The sequence below is a fragment of the Uranotaenia lowii genome, chromosome 3, assembly GCF_029784155.1.
Source record: "Uranotaenia lowii strain MFRU-FL chromosome 3, ASM2978415v1, whole genome shotgun sequence".
NCBI classification, from domain to species: Eukaryota; Metazoa; Arthropoda; class Insecta; order Diptera; family Culicidae; genus Uranotaenia; species Uranotaenia lowii.
In genome coordinates, this window is record NC_073693.1 from 209,011,320 (window position 1) to 209,027,306 (window position 15,987).

The 15,987-nt window shown below is 37.2% G+C and overlaps 1 long non-coding RNA gene across 1 annotated transcript; it reads right to left on the reverse strand.

Moving 5' to 3' along the window:
- Window positions 1-7,692: 7,692 nt before the first annotated feature.
- Window positions 7,693-8,242, reverse strand: LOC129758157 (uncharacterized). Its single transcript, XR_008739910.1, has 2 exons — window positions 8,103-8,242; window positions 7,693-8,037 (listed from the first exon to the last, which is right to left on the reverse strand). It is a non-coding gene; the product is annotated as an uncharacterized LOC129758157 (long non-coding RNA).
- Between the last annotated feature and the right edge of the window lie 7,745 nt (window positions 8,243-15,987).

The following is a 15,987-nucleotide window of genomic DNA, read 5'->3' on the forward strand; positions in this document are numbered from 1 at the left end:
CTTTAGAAATTTGCCAAGCACGCTTCTTCGTTTTATTTTTTCTTCTCATCAGTAGAAAACAAAAACGATCATCGTTCGTCCAGTCCGGCACGAAGACACACCGCCTGCTTGCAAGGAAGAAAATAACTCATAAACTAGCAACAGCAACAACACAAAAGAAATTCGGTTGGGCTCGGCCTGCCGGCTGCCGAGCAGCGATGTCACGAAAATCTGTTTATAATTCTGTTAAATTGTACACGTATGGACGAAGATCAGACTCATTTATGATACAGATTTTTTTTTGTGGCAACGGTGTTCGGCAGCCGGCAGGCCGAGCCCGCCCAAATTTCGGCTTTGTTGTTGCTGTTGCTTGTTTATTGGGAAAGAATTCGCTTTCGTTTGTTGAATTCAGCGTTGTGGTGGTATACTGGTACACATTGTGCAGCTCAATGTGCTGAGGGCTATCGTTGCGTAGCACAGTGATTTGCTTCGATGTGGCACATTGATGGACAGCTAGCTCAGCCAGTGCTCGGTTTTGCTCTCTCAATGTGCTATGGAAAAAATGCACATTGAGCTCATTGTGTGAGCGAATGACACCCCTGATTACAACCTCAATCATCTATATGATGATGTAAATTGTCATAGTATATTCCAAAAAGAATCAGGGTAGTCATAAATGATTCGCATGACAAATCGTGCAAATTGTGATTCAATACAATCCTAATCAAGAATATGTGTGCTAATGTGCCTTCAAAATGATACGTATTTACCAATATAATATAATATACGATAAGTTTTTTAAATTCTAAATTCCCACCAAATGGTTGTCTGAGAGGTTAGTGATTTTACACACAACATTTTAAATTCAAATCATTAACATTCCAAACTTGCAAAGAAACTTTGGTTCGAAGGAATCAAAAGCTCCAATAAACTTTTTATTTTCCACTTCATACCACTATTTTCATAGCATTCTGACTCATTTAAATAAAAAGTATTTTTCAAAAAAAAAGTGAGCAAACATACCGTTCTTATAAAATCATGCAACACTTCTGCAAATGATAACTCAAATAGAGTTTTAACTCCAAATCAATGCGAATATAATATGCAACAGTTGACTACTTCCTGTCGCAATGTACAATAATAATCGCAAAAACAATAGGTACATGTCAGGAATTTAATACTTAACAGAATCTTTTGATTATGTACCGTAAAACGGGGCATCATGCAAAAGCAGGGTTAGATGCAACATTTGCATACCACTACACTCATTAAAATTTTATTTCAATGTACTGTAATAAAATTATCATTGAATGAAAACAAATTGATAATGACATAGTTTTTAACATCGTGAAAGAGTTTTTTAAAGTTTTTGATTCTCATAAAAAATTTAAAAAATCGAGCAATTAATGAACAATTTTTTCATTTTTCGATGCCGTAAAAACTTTTTCTAGTATGACGGATTGGCTTAATGATATCACCTACAAACTTAATGTTGCTTTCATTATCCTATACCAACACTGTTGGTGTATAAATATTTTTCGGACAATCTCCAATTTTTTTTAAATAAATATTTTTATAATTCAGTTAGCTGTCTGGGGCAAAATGCAACAAATTGCAAATCAGAACCTAATCTCATAAATCGCGTTTCCATAGGCTGGGATATGATTGTTTTGCATTATGCATTTGTTAAAATTAAAGTTTCATCCATCCTAAGATTTATTTACATGATTTAAGATAATAGAATATTTTGAAGTATTTTTTACCCCTAAATGTATGCAGCAGATTAACACTCTTTTCTTAAAAACATTTTTGACAGAAAAAAATGTAGAATTTAATGAAAGGTAGGGATGGCAACGCTGCCTGCAAAACGTGTTTAAATTCCAAGCGTATAATGGAATCGGTTTCTAGTAACTTTAATTCCCGTTTTTAATAGTAGTGATGTTTTTAACCGATAGCGAAAAGTGCGCGGAGTGTGTTGTAACCGGAAGTTTATTATAAATATCGTTCATAGTGGTGAAATCGGTGTTTAAATATTTGCTGCTAGAAGGCTACCATTTGTTTCATTTTCATCCTTGTTCCATGCAAATCAACCGTGCTGCCAAGCGAAGTTTCTCTGTGCTCAAAAGTGCCAAATATAAGCTATGTGTAACGCTAAAATATTGTGCCCACCCTGTGGCGTTACGGAACGGAAAGAAAGAGTACAGTAACGCTTTCAAACGTCAAACCGAGACTTGACTCAGCAAATTCGAACCGAATAGACGTGTGTTGCCAATTTTAGTAGAATTAAGCTGTGATTGTGCTATTTATTTTAGAATTAACCAATTTTGATCCGTACTACCAACTTGTTCGTCTTTAATTTATTACCGTGCCGTTAAAATATAGTGTGTATTGAGTGGAATGAGCGTAAACAAAGCTGCCCCCGACGGGGCAGCGGCTACAAACAATAATGATAACCTCAAACCAGTTCATACTCCGGACGACCAAGAGATGGTAGATATCATTAAAAACATGAATGACCAACATAATCAACCTGATCAAGTAAGTCAAAATGAACCAGAAATAGAACCGGTGAGAAAAGTATACCAGAAATTTAATTACTGCGAAACAGATAGTAGACCATACAGAGTTATTGTAGAGAACACAGACCTGAAAAGAAGAAAATATATTAATAGGCTTCAAATTGGGATAGTATTGAACCAATTAGGCTTCGACAAATGTATCGACGACATAAAAAAAACAGGACGTAACAAAGCTACTGTTTATGTTGGAAACATGAAGGATGCCAACAGATTAGCTGACTGTCAGAGTTTACTCTTGAAAGGATACAAATCGTACATCCCCAAAAAGTTTGTTACTGTAACGGGAGTTATTTCCGATATCCCTTTAGAACTGAATCCGAATGAAATTTTTGAAAATGTGATTTGTGATGTCAAAGTGGAATCAGTGTTCAGAATGACAAGGAGATATAACGAGGAAAGGATCCCAACCAACCGAGTAGGTATTGTGTTCAGAAGTAATATGTTGCCAAGGTATGTAAGATTGTTTTCTGTGATAAATCGAGTCGAACCATTCATACCACGTCCTATTATATGTTTTAAGTGTCTAAGGTACAACCATCTATCCAAAAACTGCCAAAGTTCCGTACTTAGATGTAATAACTGCACTGACGAAGCGAATGATGGACACGAGCCATGTCCAAAGATAGCATATTGCTTTCACTGTAAAAAAGAGGGCCACATTACCACGGACAGGACCTGTCCCCAGCGCAAAAAGGAAACGGAAACACTAGCGATTATGGCGAGACGAAATGTGACGTACCAAGAGGCGAGAGAATTATTTAATATTCCAACAATCAATCAATTTGATGCACTTAGAAACGCAGAAGACTTCCCCGCTCTACCTGAAACCTTTGCTCAGGTATTAGCTAGTGGAAATCAAGGGCGATCAACAAACTTTAGAAAAAAGAACGAATCTACAATAAATTCAAAAAACAATTTCCAGAAACAAAATAAACAGTTCACAAATAATAGAAATACAAAAACAAAAGAAATGGAGGAAGAAGAAGCAGGGGTAGCTAGTTTATTGGGTATGTCTAAAAGAGATTTTTTGAAAAAAAGGAGGCTTGAAGAAGAAGAGGGAGAACAAATTAGCAAAAGAGTTAACAACAATCATCGCACTTCGGAAGCTGATAGATTTAGACACGAAATTAAAACACAAATTATAATGAAACAAGACCATGAAACGTTGATTGCAGGTATAATAGGAAAAATTGCTAAGATTCTTCAAAATCATGGTATAGCAGGCGAAGAAATTACAGCCAGCATTGTTGGGGAGCTGAAAAACATTGCTGGAGGCCACAGAGATGGCACATAAATAAATATAACCATGGATAACAATTTTAAAATTCTTCAGACAAACATACAAAGTTTAACAAAAAACAAAAACGAACTTATACATGAAATAAACACAAATAAATTCGAAGCCGTACTACTTACAGAGATCTGGGTAGATCCAAACAATCTCAATACAAAACGATACAACATCTCTGGATTCCACAATATATTAGCTCCACGTGAAGATGCCTACGGGGGAGTTGGAATATATCTGAATGACCAGATTCATTTTAATAAAATTAAATTGACATCTACAGAAAAATTCGAAACATTAGGAATTAAATTGACCAAATTAGACTTTGTGTTAGTTGTTGTCTATGTAAATCCTCGTTTAAGCGTCCATGAACTCAAAAGTGCCGTTACAATTTTATTACAAGAACTAAACAATTATAATAAGGTAGTCATAGGTGGAGATTTCAACAGTCATCATGAGATATGGGGATGTCAAACAACTCAAGGAAAAGGTAGAGCAGTACATGAAGCTATTGTTGATTCAAATTTTGTTTTACTTAACACTGGTGAGAAAACGTATATTCCTGGAATTCTTAATCAAAACTTTAGTGCTATTGATCTCTCATTATGTACAGCTAACTTGTACAGTAACACCAAATGGTCAACACAACAAAAATCTTTTGGAGGAAGTGGTCACCTATTTGTGATCATTTCTGTGAATTTGCAATGGAGGAGAAAAGCTAAAACTTACTTTGATAGAAAAATGATAGGAGAACAAATTGCCAAAATACAACATTGGGAATTTGAAGACCTACAAGAACTCTCAGGAAAAGCTAAGAATATAATAAAAAACAATAAAAAGATAAGTGACCATAATGCAAAGTATTATTGGAGCACAGAATTATCTAAACTATATACAGAAAAACAAAATGCACTAAAAAACTATCATACCTCTTGCAACAGCAATAACTTAATACAATGGAAAAAAGCTTCCGCCAAATTCCAAAAGGCTAAACTAGTTCACATTAGAGAGAAACTACAAGAATTGTCATCATCAATAGATCCTCTTAATATGAAACAAAATTGGAAACTTGTTAGGGGATTAAAAGGATCTTCTGTTAAAAACATAAAGGTCAATTGCATAAAAGAACATAGTCAGCTAGCTAACGAGTTTCTACTACTAAATTTTGGAGAAAGTAGAAGAGAAACCATAGCACCTCCACATGAAAGGACAAGAAATAACATAATAGATACAACTAAATGGAAATCCATTATAAACAAAAAACCCAAAAGATCATCTCCAGGAACAGATCATCTAACATATGACATGCTTCGAATGTTAGATTGGAAAAGTACAGCGAAAATTATTGAAATTCTAAATGAAATCTGGAGAAAGGGTAGCCTACCAGATCACTTGAAAGAGATTAAGATAATTCCAATACTCAAACCAGACAAACCACCAGAAGAAGTAACATCTTTCAGACCGATAGCATTACTCTCCACCATAACAAAAACCCTCAACACCGCGGTACTAGAAGATATTAACAAAACTTTATATACATCACAAATACTACCTGATACTTCCTTCGGGTTTAGAAAAAATATGTCCACAGAGAACTGCGTGGCATATGCCACTAACTTTATCATGGAAAGCAAAAGAAAAGGAATGACAGTAATTGGAGTATTTTTTGATTTTAAAAATGCTTTCAATTCGATAGATGTCAGCCAACTGAGAGATATAATGACGTCACATAATTTTAGTCCTGATTGTATAACATGGATATACAATTTTCTAATTAATAGAAAAACTATTATCCACACTGAAGAAGGACCAGTGGAACATGTAGTTTCAAGTGGATTACCGCAAGGAGATGTTCTTTCCCCTACACTCTTCAATATATATACTTCAAGCCTCCATGAAACAAACCTCGACCCAGATGAAGCTACCCTTCAATTTGCAGATGATTTTGTTAAATTGATCAGATCAAAAAACGAAAACCAAGCTTTTATAAAAATGCAAAGGAGAATAGATTTGTTCGTTAGAAAAGCCTCAGATTTAGGACTCGTCATAAACTGCGCAAAAACGAAAGCTATGATTTTTAAAAACAGTGCGAAAGTTATTAATCTAAAAATAAACGGCGAAACACTAGAAACAGTAAGGAACTATAAGTACCTGGGTATTACCCTAGACCAAACATTAAGATACGGCATACATATAAAAACAATGATTGATAAGATACACGATAGACAGAAAATGCTCAAAGTCATCGGAAGTATCAAAAGTGGAGCAAACCCTCGTGTTATGATGCTATACTACAAAGCTCTGTATGGAGGTTTCCTTAATTACGGTTCAATATTTTATGGAGGAGCATGCAAGACTTACATTGAGAAGTTAGAGGTTACAAATAGACAATGTCTTAGAATTGCGACAGGATGTTCAAAGTCGACACCTATAAACACACTGGCAGCAATAGCAGGAGAAGGGCCCTTATACCTCAAACGGATCTATTTAACGAAGAAGAGAATATTGCAACATGTATATAGGAACGACTTGATTGCTCAGCAATTACAAAGTTTAGACCAGCATAATGTAACTCACAAAAAAAAACAAAACACTTATCTGGAACAAGTATATCTTGAAAACATGAATGAATTTCAACAGATATACTTACAACACACTACGAACAATCAAACTCCCAATGTTTTAATCTTGGACCAGATTCCACAAACACAAATAAGGAAAAAACAACAGTCAGCGGAAGTGATGAGGAAAGAAGTTATACACATGCTAAACACTCAATACCCAACATACACACAAATATACACGGACGCATCAAAACACGAAAACAAATGCGGAATAGGAATATTCGAAGAAGATGACAGTAAAGAAACTAGTATGCAATTGGATAACGAAGTCTCTATAACCACAGCTGAAATGATTGCTATCAAAACCGCACTGGAAAACGTAAACACAATTATAGCAAACAGGACATTAATTCTTACAGATTCCCAAGCATCATGTAGAATCCTAAATCAGCAATTAGAAACAAACGAATTCGACGAACTTACCTTCCAAATAATAAAACTAGCCGAATCGAAAAAAGCAACCATACAATGGATTCCTGCGCATATACAAATCGTGGGTAATGAAAAAGCAGACACTGCGGCTAAACAAGGGCTGTCGAGCCCATGCATACTAGTGAATAAATCACGGATCAGTGATAAGACACTGAAAGCAAAAAATGATTGGATAAATTCAATCAACAGATGGTACCAGGAGTACGTACATACATCACAGAAAGGTTCGAAATTCTATCGCTTTCAAGCAGCTTTTAACCGAAAACCATGGTACTGGAACAGCAAACTGAAAAACACAGAAATTAGAACCATGAATCGAATATTAAGTGGGCATGATTATTCACCCTATTGGCTTCCCGAATACGAAAATATTGTAACACAACAGTTCCTGTAGTAGTTTTAAACGATTAGAAACAGTGTAAAAAAACGTTTAAAAAATGATATCTGAAACCATAAAAAACATTGCACTTATCTTGAATTCCAAAACGACGGTCTGTTGAATATGGCGTTAAGTTATGTTACTGTTTAGAACTGTTAAAACGATTGTATGGAGAAACTGTTCTAAAAACAGTTAGGTTAAGATAAAAAATCTGCTTATGGAAAACGTATTTTGTTTATCAAACTATAACGGTTTCAGTTTTTCTTTAAGTTCTCTTTTAACGAAACATTTACAGTAATGGTTTTTTTTATGATCTGTCATACCGTTCTTTCAACATTATTCGTACTTTTATCATAGACGTCTAGCACGCACACATTCTTAGTTTTTTATTTACTGAATAAAAACACAGAATTTAAGATTTATAAAATAATGATTTTAATTGATCTCTTCGTGATTCACAATTTAGAATTTTACACTGATAACACTATCCTCCTCCTGGAACGGAAATGGGGCCATTTAATAAGTTTCCGATAAGAGGAATGAAATGAGCATCGAGTTGCTCCAATCGTCCTGCCCGAAGATGAATATTTTGCAGGAGTTCTGGAACGCCAACGAGGTGTGTCGCGGTCGCAGGAGTTCTTAAAACCACTAACGGGGCTGGTACATCTGATAAGTAATGATTTTCGCTGCTGGAAAAGTTTTCCCCCAGAAGGGCAAAAGTTTTCAGGCGCCATTTCTCCTGTGGGTAGTTATGATCTGAAAATTAAATATTCAACCGTATTTTAAAACCTAAAAGTAAATAAAACTTATCAAAAACTTACGTGATGCGTTTTTCTTTATGTTTCGCGGTTCATAGATGTGAAATATACTTTAAAAACTGAAGTTTGTTTATAAAAACGCGCTAGACCGGACTGCCGAGAAGCAATTACGAAGCAGAATTTTGCTACTGTGGACAGTGGTGCCAACCACATAGATTTTCTTTTGCATAGCAATTAATAAATTATTAAAAAAAAAATTAAGTGTTTCTGTTGATTCTCTGACAGTAATGTATTATCCTGATATTGAAATCATGGGATTTATGTTTTTTTTTCATACACATAAGCTTTACATCTCTTGAACAAAGAAATTTATTCACGAAATTAATCTCAAATTTACTCACTTTCTCAACCTTGGATTTTATGATGTCAAATGCATGATTGCAAGATAATTATGGGCCCTATTACGAATCAGTCACGAGTCATTTCACTCGAGTGAGCCGTTTTGGTATTACAGAAGTCGAGTCGAGTCTACTGCTTGAAAGTTAGTGGCTCAGCTGTCACGATTTACAGAGCCAAGTTTGCTTTGATCCGGTTTTTTAATTCGATCAGTTTCACTTGACTACCACAATACGACAGTGACAGGAATCGAGTCGAGTTATTCGACTCGTTTTATGTAACAGGGCCCTATGTGAAATAGAAAAAAAAACCAAGCAAGCATGAACTTTGCATACTCTTCGAAACATTTTACAAATCAAAAGATGCTTGATCCCTTTACTTAAAAAAGTATTTGAATGGGGGTGAAAACAAATATATTTTGCACATTCTTAATAAAAGATTTTTTTTCATGTTTGAAGATATTTTGATAAATAAGAGCTGATTTTTTGAAAAACCATATGGCACCGCTGACCCATGTCTATAAGAAAATTTTTGATGTGAATGTGACAGGTGTGACGTAAAGCATGGACGCTATGGGTAACAGTTCGAGATCATTTTAACGGTTATCGAAAAATTTAAGTAAATCGTCAGACCATTGATTCACAGTTCCAGATACCGTCACTTTTTCACATGAACGTTCATGTTTAGTTCTAATCGTTGTCGAAATAAAGTTTTAAGTAAGAGCTACGGTTACAGAGACAATCACTTTTCCAGGAGACGTAGATGTATCGTACAGACTGTTTGAGATATAGTTTTTTAGTATGCGGGTTGGTATAATGAGAATTCGTGACTCAATATACTGCGAGCTCTGCGAAGAACCGTTCACAACCGAACACATCATCCTATATTGTATACAGTTTAACCATCTACGGAACTATCACGATTGGGACAAATTTACCAATCTTCTCGAATTATTTCGAGATTTCGATGAAGCACGTATGAAAGAAGTGTTATCTTTTTTGGAAAAAAACGAAACTAAAAATTTAATATAAATTGGCAACACTTATTCACACGCTGAAAGTCAGTCAAAATAGTCGAAATAGTGGTGTTATAGAGTGACATTCTCTGGCCATCAACATAAAACGAAGAAGAAGAAGAAGAAGAAGAAACGTCAAACCTGGAGACGCATTTGAAGAGCGACAAAAACAAAGCACAGGGAAGAGAAAGAGATGAGAAATACCAACCAGACGAAAGATAAGTGCATATTTCCTATATTTTATTTCTTTATTCGTCATAGATTGCATCGTAAATTTCTACTGTTTTTTTATTTGCTTGTCCCCCCACGGGGACGGCTGAGACCATTATGGTCCATCTTGCCAATTTCTACTGTTTGAAGTCTTATGATTTGGATTTAATGTTTTGGCAGAACATTTTAAATAGTGCTTGCACATGTTGTGTTAAGTTTAATTTAGCATTGCGGATAAATGTATCAAGACTCAAGACTCTTGATTAAAGAGGTTTGATAGTAAGATAATATACATTAAATAAGTCCGCACAGAGGGTGAGATCGGAGTCTTGGTTGCAGCAGTTAGAAGTGGGCTTTCCGTGTCGCTCGAGAGACGTAAGACTTATCCTGATACCTGACTTATCCTACTCATCCAAGCGGCGTGGAGAATCTGCGATTTGTTGCTGTTGCAGTTGGTATAAAGAAGGATGAATGTTGACCCCCGGTATGATAGTGAATGAAACAAGATTTTGAAGTTTAAAATTCATCGCAAAAATCGCAATTTAATAGATGTTTATCCCACCGTTTTTTTTCATTTTAGTTGGATATCAAATGTCTGCCAACTATTTTATCATAATTTATTATTTTTTGTTTTCTCTTTCAGTATGATGAACTTGGAACTTTTAGAAACTGTATTTAAACTTCTCAAAATAAAGTTCCCAGAATTGATTAACAACCTCATACTAATATTGATTGAAACCTTTTTTTTTCATTACAAATTCTAGGAATTACGGTTTGGTACTTTAGAAGGTTGTTTATTTCTGATTGTTTACCCTGTATTGCGGTTATGAAAAGAATAACACATTAACATAATTCAAATTTATAATAGTTATCCTTATTTTTAAGGTCTCCACTCCCAATTAATCCTTTCTCGTTTTGTGTTACAGTTGTGTCTTTTCACTGAATGTTTTACACTAGGTATATTGTATTACACATTTATTTATTATAAGTCAAAATTTTATCTCATTTATGTAATTGCCGTATTAATTTGTTTTATTGTATTACTATCATTATATAATCATTAATAATATTCTGTTTTTCACAGTAGGAAGTATACTAATGTTTAATCAATGAATGATTACTACCTATTTCAATTTTTGGTTTTAAATAAGGAATTTTTTTTTGTTCAAATAAAAATTTATCAACTAAGATAATTTTAAGAATCCAGAAAACTCGAGTAGAAATTTTTTTTTTGTATTGATTATTCGATTTAGCTGAAAGCCTTTCAAACAGACAACAAAACAGTCTCAAATATTTCATTTGACACTTCAATTCATATTTTTAACTGATAAAACTAAACAATAATTGAAGAAAATAGTATTTTTGTGAATTCATTCAGTTTCATTACACCGAAACGAGCAGTCGACTTTTCCGAGACGTCTTACCAAAGTAGTTTTTTGCGTAGATTCGGGATACGAGTGCGGGAACGAATAATCCGTGAGTGAATGCACGGTCCTCAGGTGCATCAAAGGGAAGTTCTTCCATCCTGGCAGCCCGTTTAGATCCGGGGTTTATCTTCCAACGAGGTGGCTGGGACTCTTTTGGAAACCTGGTAGTTCCGGACCTGGATTGCCGTGACCGGGGAACCAAAACGGAATCACTTCGCGCAGTAGAGGACAACACGCCGTTCCGAACCAGACGAGCAAACAGTTCGGACGGAACTTGACGACACCGAGACCGAGACCGATACCGAGACGAGACCACGTGGCGGCCGGCCTTTGTTTACATTTGGAAACGAAATCATCGCCGACACTGAGGAAAATCGCTCAATAGGAATTAGTTTAACAAGTTTGTAATTTCTTTTTTTATTTCACTTTTTCTATCTTTTCTATCTTTTCCCTTTATTGTAATTTTGCTCATTGCTTCGTTCATATTTCATAACGGAAGGCATTATTGTCCCCGTTCGAAAATATGAACGAAGGCGGGGGGTTAAACCCCTCATCAGAGGGGGATGAAAATTTTTCCTATGAGAATGAGGAGCATTTGGAGGATCCAGATGGATCTGGTCCATCAAGTGCTAATTGTTCTCAGATGGATGATAATTGTGCATCTCCCACGGTTGAGAGTAGAACAACCCGACTCCGAAGATATGCAGAGAGTTCAACTTTCTCTGGCCCATGGGTGGTTTTTATCCGGCCCAAAAAAGACGGTAAAAGTTTGAATGTAGTTCAGATCCTAAAAGATCTGGCGAGGTGGCCCTCCGTAACTAGCGTGACCAAGGTGCACACAAACAAACTACGCGTTGTTGTGGGCAACCTGAAAGCCGCAAATGAAATTGCTGTCAGCAATTTCATAAATTTAGAGTATCACGTCTACATCCCGTCTCGAGATGTAGAGATTGAGGGCGTGATCACTGAAATGAGTCTCAAGGAAGAGTACGTTAAATCCAACGGCGTTGGTAAGTTCAAGAGCCTTGATTCAACTTCGGTTGAAATCTTGGATTGTCGCCAACTCAGAACTACCACCGTCGTAAATGGAGAAAAAAAGTACTCTCCTTCAGCCTCATTTCGTGTTACCTTTGCAGGTACCGCCCTCCCTCACTACGTCTTGATTGACGGAGTTTTGAGGCTTCCTGTGCGGCTCTTTGTGCCTCGCCCAATGGAATGCAAAAATTGCATTAAATTGGGGCATACAGCTTCCCATTGTTGCAACAAGAAGCGTTGCCCCAACTGCGGGGAGATTCATGGGGAAGGAGCGTGCTCAGCAATAGTGCAGAAATGTGTTTATTGCGGGGGCTCACCCCATGAAATCTCTTCGTGCGAGGCATTTAAGAGTCGCTGGGATAGTCAAAAGCGCTCTTTAAAGGAACGGTCGAAGCGGTCTTATGCCGCCATTTTAAAGAGCGCGGTGCCTCCGACCCAAACGCATTCCAGTAATATATTTTCTGTGCTGCCAGTTGACAGCGAAGATACTGAATCCACTGATCAAGATCAACCGGTTGTTTTTGTTGCAAATTCTCGAAAACGTGCAAAATCTGCTCCAAAGACCCCAAGAATTCCACAAAAAATTCCAACAGTTAGCCCTCCAAATCGCGTCTGGCCAAAACCAACAATTTTTGGAAAAGAAAAACTTGTCCCCCCTGGATTCTCCATGAGTTTTGCACCCCATAATAAACCAGAAGTACCGGAGTCTTCTAAGACCCCAAAACCCAACGAAGCTTCGTCAGAACCAACTGCTCAACATGGACTGTTCAAGTTGTCTGACATTTTGAATGGTGTTTTCACGTTTTTTAACGCATCGGAATCGATCAGGGGCATTGTGACCTCAATGCTACCTGTAGTAAAGACATTTTTGAAGCAATTGACGCAAACTTGGCCCCTTCTTTCAGTGTTTATCTCTCTCGATGGCTAATTTACGCCGAGAGGTCGGAGATATCACTGTTCTACAGTGGAATTGTCGTAGTTTAATCCCTAAACTGGATCCGTTCAAATTTCTTCTTCATGAAACTAGTTGCGATATTTTTGCCCTTTCTGAAACATGGCTTTCTTCTGAGTCAAACATCTCCTTCCACGATTTTAACATTATCCGTCTGGATCGCAACGATTCTTATGGAGGGGTGCTTTTGGGGATCGATAAGCGCCACTCCTTTTATAGAATCCACCTCCCCTTATCAGGAGGAATTGAAGCTGTTGCATGTCATATAACTATAAGAGGTAAGGACTTATGCGTTGTCAGTTTGTACTGGCCTCATAGAGTTGCAGTGGATCGAAATCACCTAGAGGACCTGTGCTCAGTGCTTCCTGAGCCAAGGTTGATCCTGGGTGACTTCAATTCACATGGAACTGTCTGGGGAGAACAAACTGACGATAGTCGTTCTACTCTTATTTATGACATTTGTGACAGTTTCAATTTAACAATTTTGAACACGGGTGAAAAAACACGGGTACCTAAACCTCCTGCAAGACCAAGTGCAATTGACCTCTCACTCTGCTCAAATTCACTATCATTGGATTGCCAGTGGAAGGTAATCCCTGATCCCAATGGTAGTGACCACTTGCCTATCAAAATAACAATCACCAATGGGGCCAGCACTTCAAATTTAACAAATATGGCATATGACCTTACAAGACACATCGACTGGAAAAAGTACTCGGACGAAATAACAGATGCCATAGATTCTATGAATGTTTTACCTCCTTTGGAGGAATACCACTTTCTTTCACGTTTGATCTATGAAAGTGCACTTCGCGTTCAAATAAAACCCATCCCAGATTCATCTGTTCCGCGAAGGCCCCCAAATCCATGGTGGGACCAGCAGTGTTCCAAGCTTTATAAGGACAAATCAAAAGCATTCAGAGATTTTCGAAAACATGGAACCCTCGTCCTTTTTGAATCATATGTTTCCCTTGAAAATCAGTTCAAAAAATTGATCAAAGGGAAAAAAAAGGCGTATTGGCGAAATTTTGTGGGTGGTTTATCACGGGAAACATCTTTGAGTACCTTATGGAAAGTTGCACGAAGCATGCGTAATCGATCATCTACTAATGAAAGTGAAGAATATACACATAGATGGTTATTAAACTTTGCACGGAAAGTCTGTCCAGATTCTACACCTGTGCAAAAAATAATCCGGAATGTGCCTCCAGACAGGTGTGGTCTGGATTCCAGCTTTTCGATGGTCGAATTTTCACTTGCCCTCCTCTCTTGCAACAATTCAGCTCCGGGAATTGATAAAATCAAATTAAACCTGTTGAAAAACCTTCCGGACGCCGCAAAATTTCGCTTGTTAAATTTATTTAATCAATTCTTGGAGAACAACATTGTTCCTCAAGAGTGGAGAGAAGTGAGAGTTATTGCTATCCAAAAGCCCGGAAAACCAGCGTCCGATGCGAATTCGTACCGTCCTATAGCGATGTTGTCTTGTATACGCAAATTGATGGAGAAAATGATTTTGTTTCGTTTGGATAAATGGGTAGAAGCAAATGGTCTCCTTTCAGATACTCAATTTGGGTTTCGAAGGGGCAAAGGGACAAACGATTGTCTTGCTTTGCTGTCTTCAGAGATACAAATGGCGTACGCAAAACGTGAGCAAATGGCTTCAGTGTTTCTAGACATAAAGGGAGCTTTTGATGCAGTCTCAATAGAGGTGTTGTCAGACAAGTTGCACTCCCGGGGTCTGCCTCCTTTATTGAACAACATCTTATACAGCTTGCTGTGTGAGAAACATCTGGACTTTGCTCACGGAGATATTGCAGTTAGAAGAACCTCTTACATGGGCCTCCCCCAGGGTTCATGTTTGAGTCCACTTTTGTACAACTTTTACGTAAGTGACATCGACAGCTGTCTCTCTGAAGGCTGCACTTTAAGACAACTTGCAGATGATGGCGTAGTATCTGTAACAGGTGATACTGAGTCACATCTGCACAGACCTTTACAAGATACTTTAAATAGATTGTCTTCCTGGGCTTTGGGGCTTGGGATCGAGTTCTCTCCAGAGAAAACGGAGTTGGTAGTTTTCTCTAAAAAACATAGACCAGCTCAACCACAGCTCCAACTTCTTGGCAGAACGATCACTCAATCGAGGTGTTTTAAGTATCTTGGGGTTTGGTTTGATTCCAAATGTACCTAGAGAGCACACATTGAGTATCTGAAAGGAAAATGCCAACAGAGAATCAATTTTCTCCGATCAATCACTGGCACCTGGTGGGGAGTCCATCCAGAAGATCTTTTAAAATTGTATCGAACAACTATTCTTTCAGTGATGGAATATGGTAGCTTTTGTTTCCAGTCGGCTGTCAAAACTCACCTTATCAAACTCGAGCGTATCCAATATCGTTGTCTTCGCATCGCTTTGGGCTGTATGTCCACAACGCACAACATGAGTCTTGAAGTTTTGGCAGGAATACTTCCTTTGAAAGATCGATACAATCTACTATCACTTGGGTTCCTCATCAGGTGTGAGGTCATGAACCCATTGGTGATCGTTAATTTTGAAAGGTTACTAGAGCAAAATCTTTATACCAGATTTATGTCTATATACCATGTCCTCATGTCAATGCAGGTAAACCCTTCTTTGTACTCTTCAACTCGTGTTTTCATCCCAGACTACGATAATTCTTCTGTCCAGTTTGATTTGTCTATGCAGCAGGAAATTCGTGGAATCCCGGATTCGCATCGCCCACTTCAGATTCCAAGAATTTTCGAAGCTAAATATAGACACGTCGATGCTGACAAAGTGTACTTTACCGATGGGTCTCTAATTGAGGAATCAACGGGATTTGGAGTTTTCAACGAAACAACTAGCGCCTCTTATAACCTCCAGTCACCATGCTCTGTATATATAGCAGA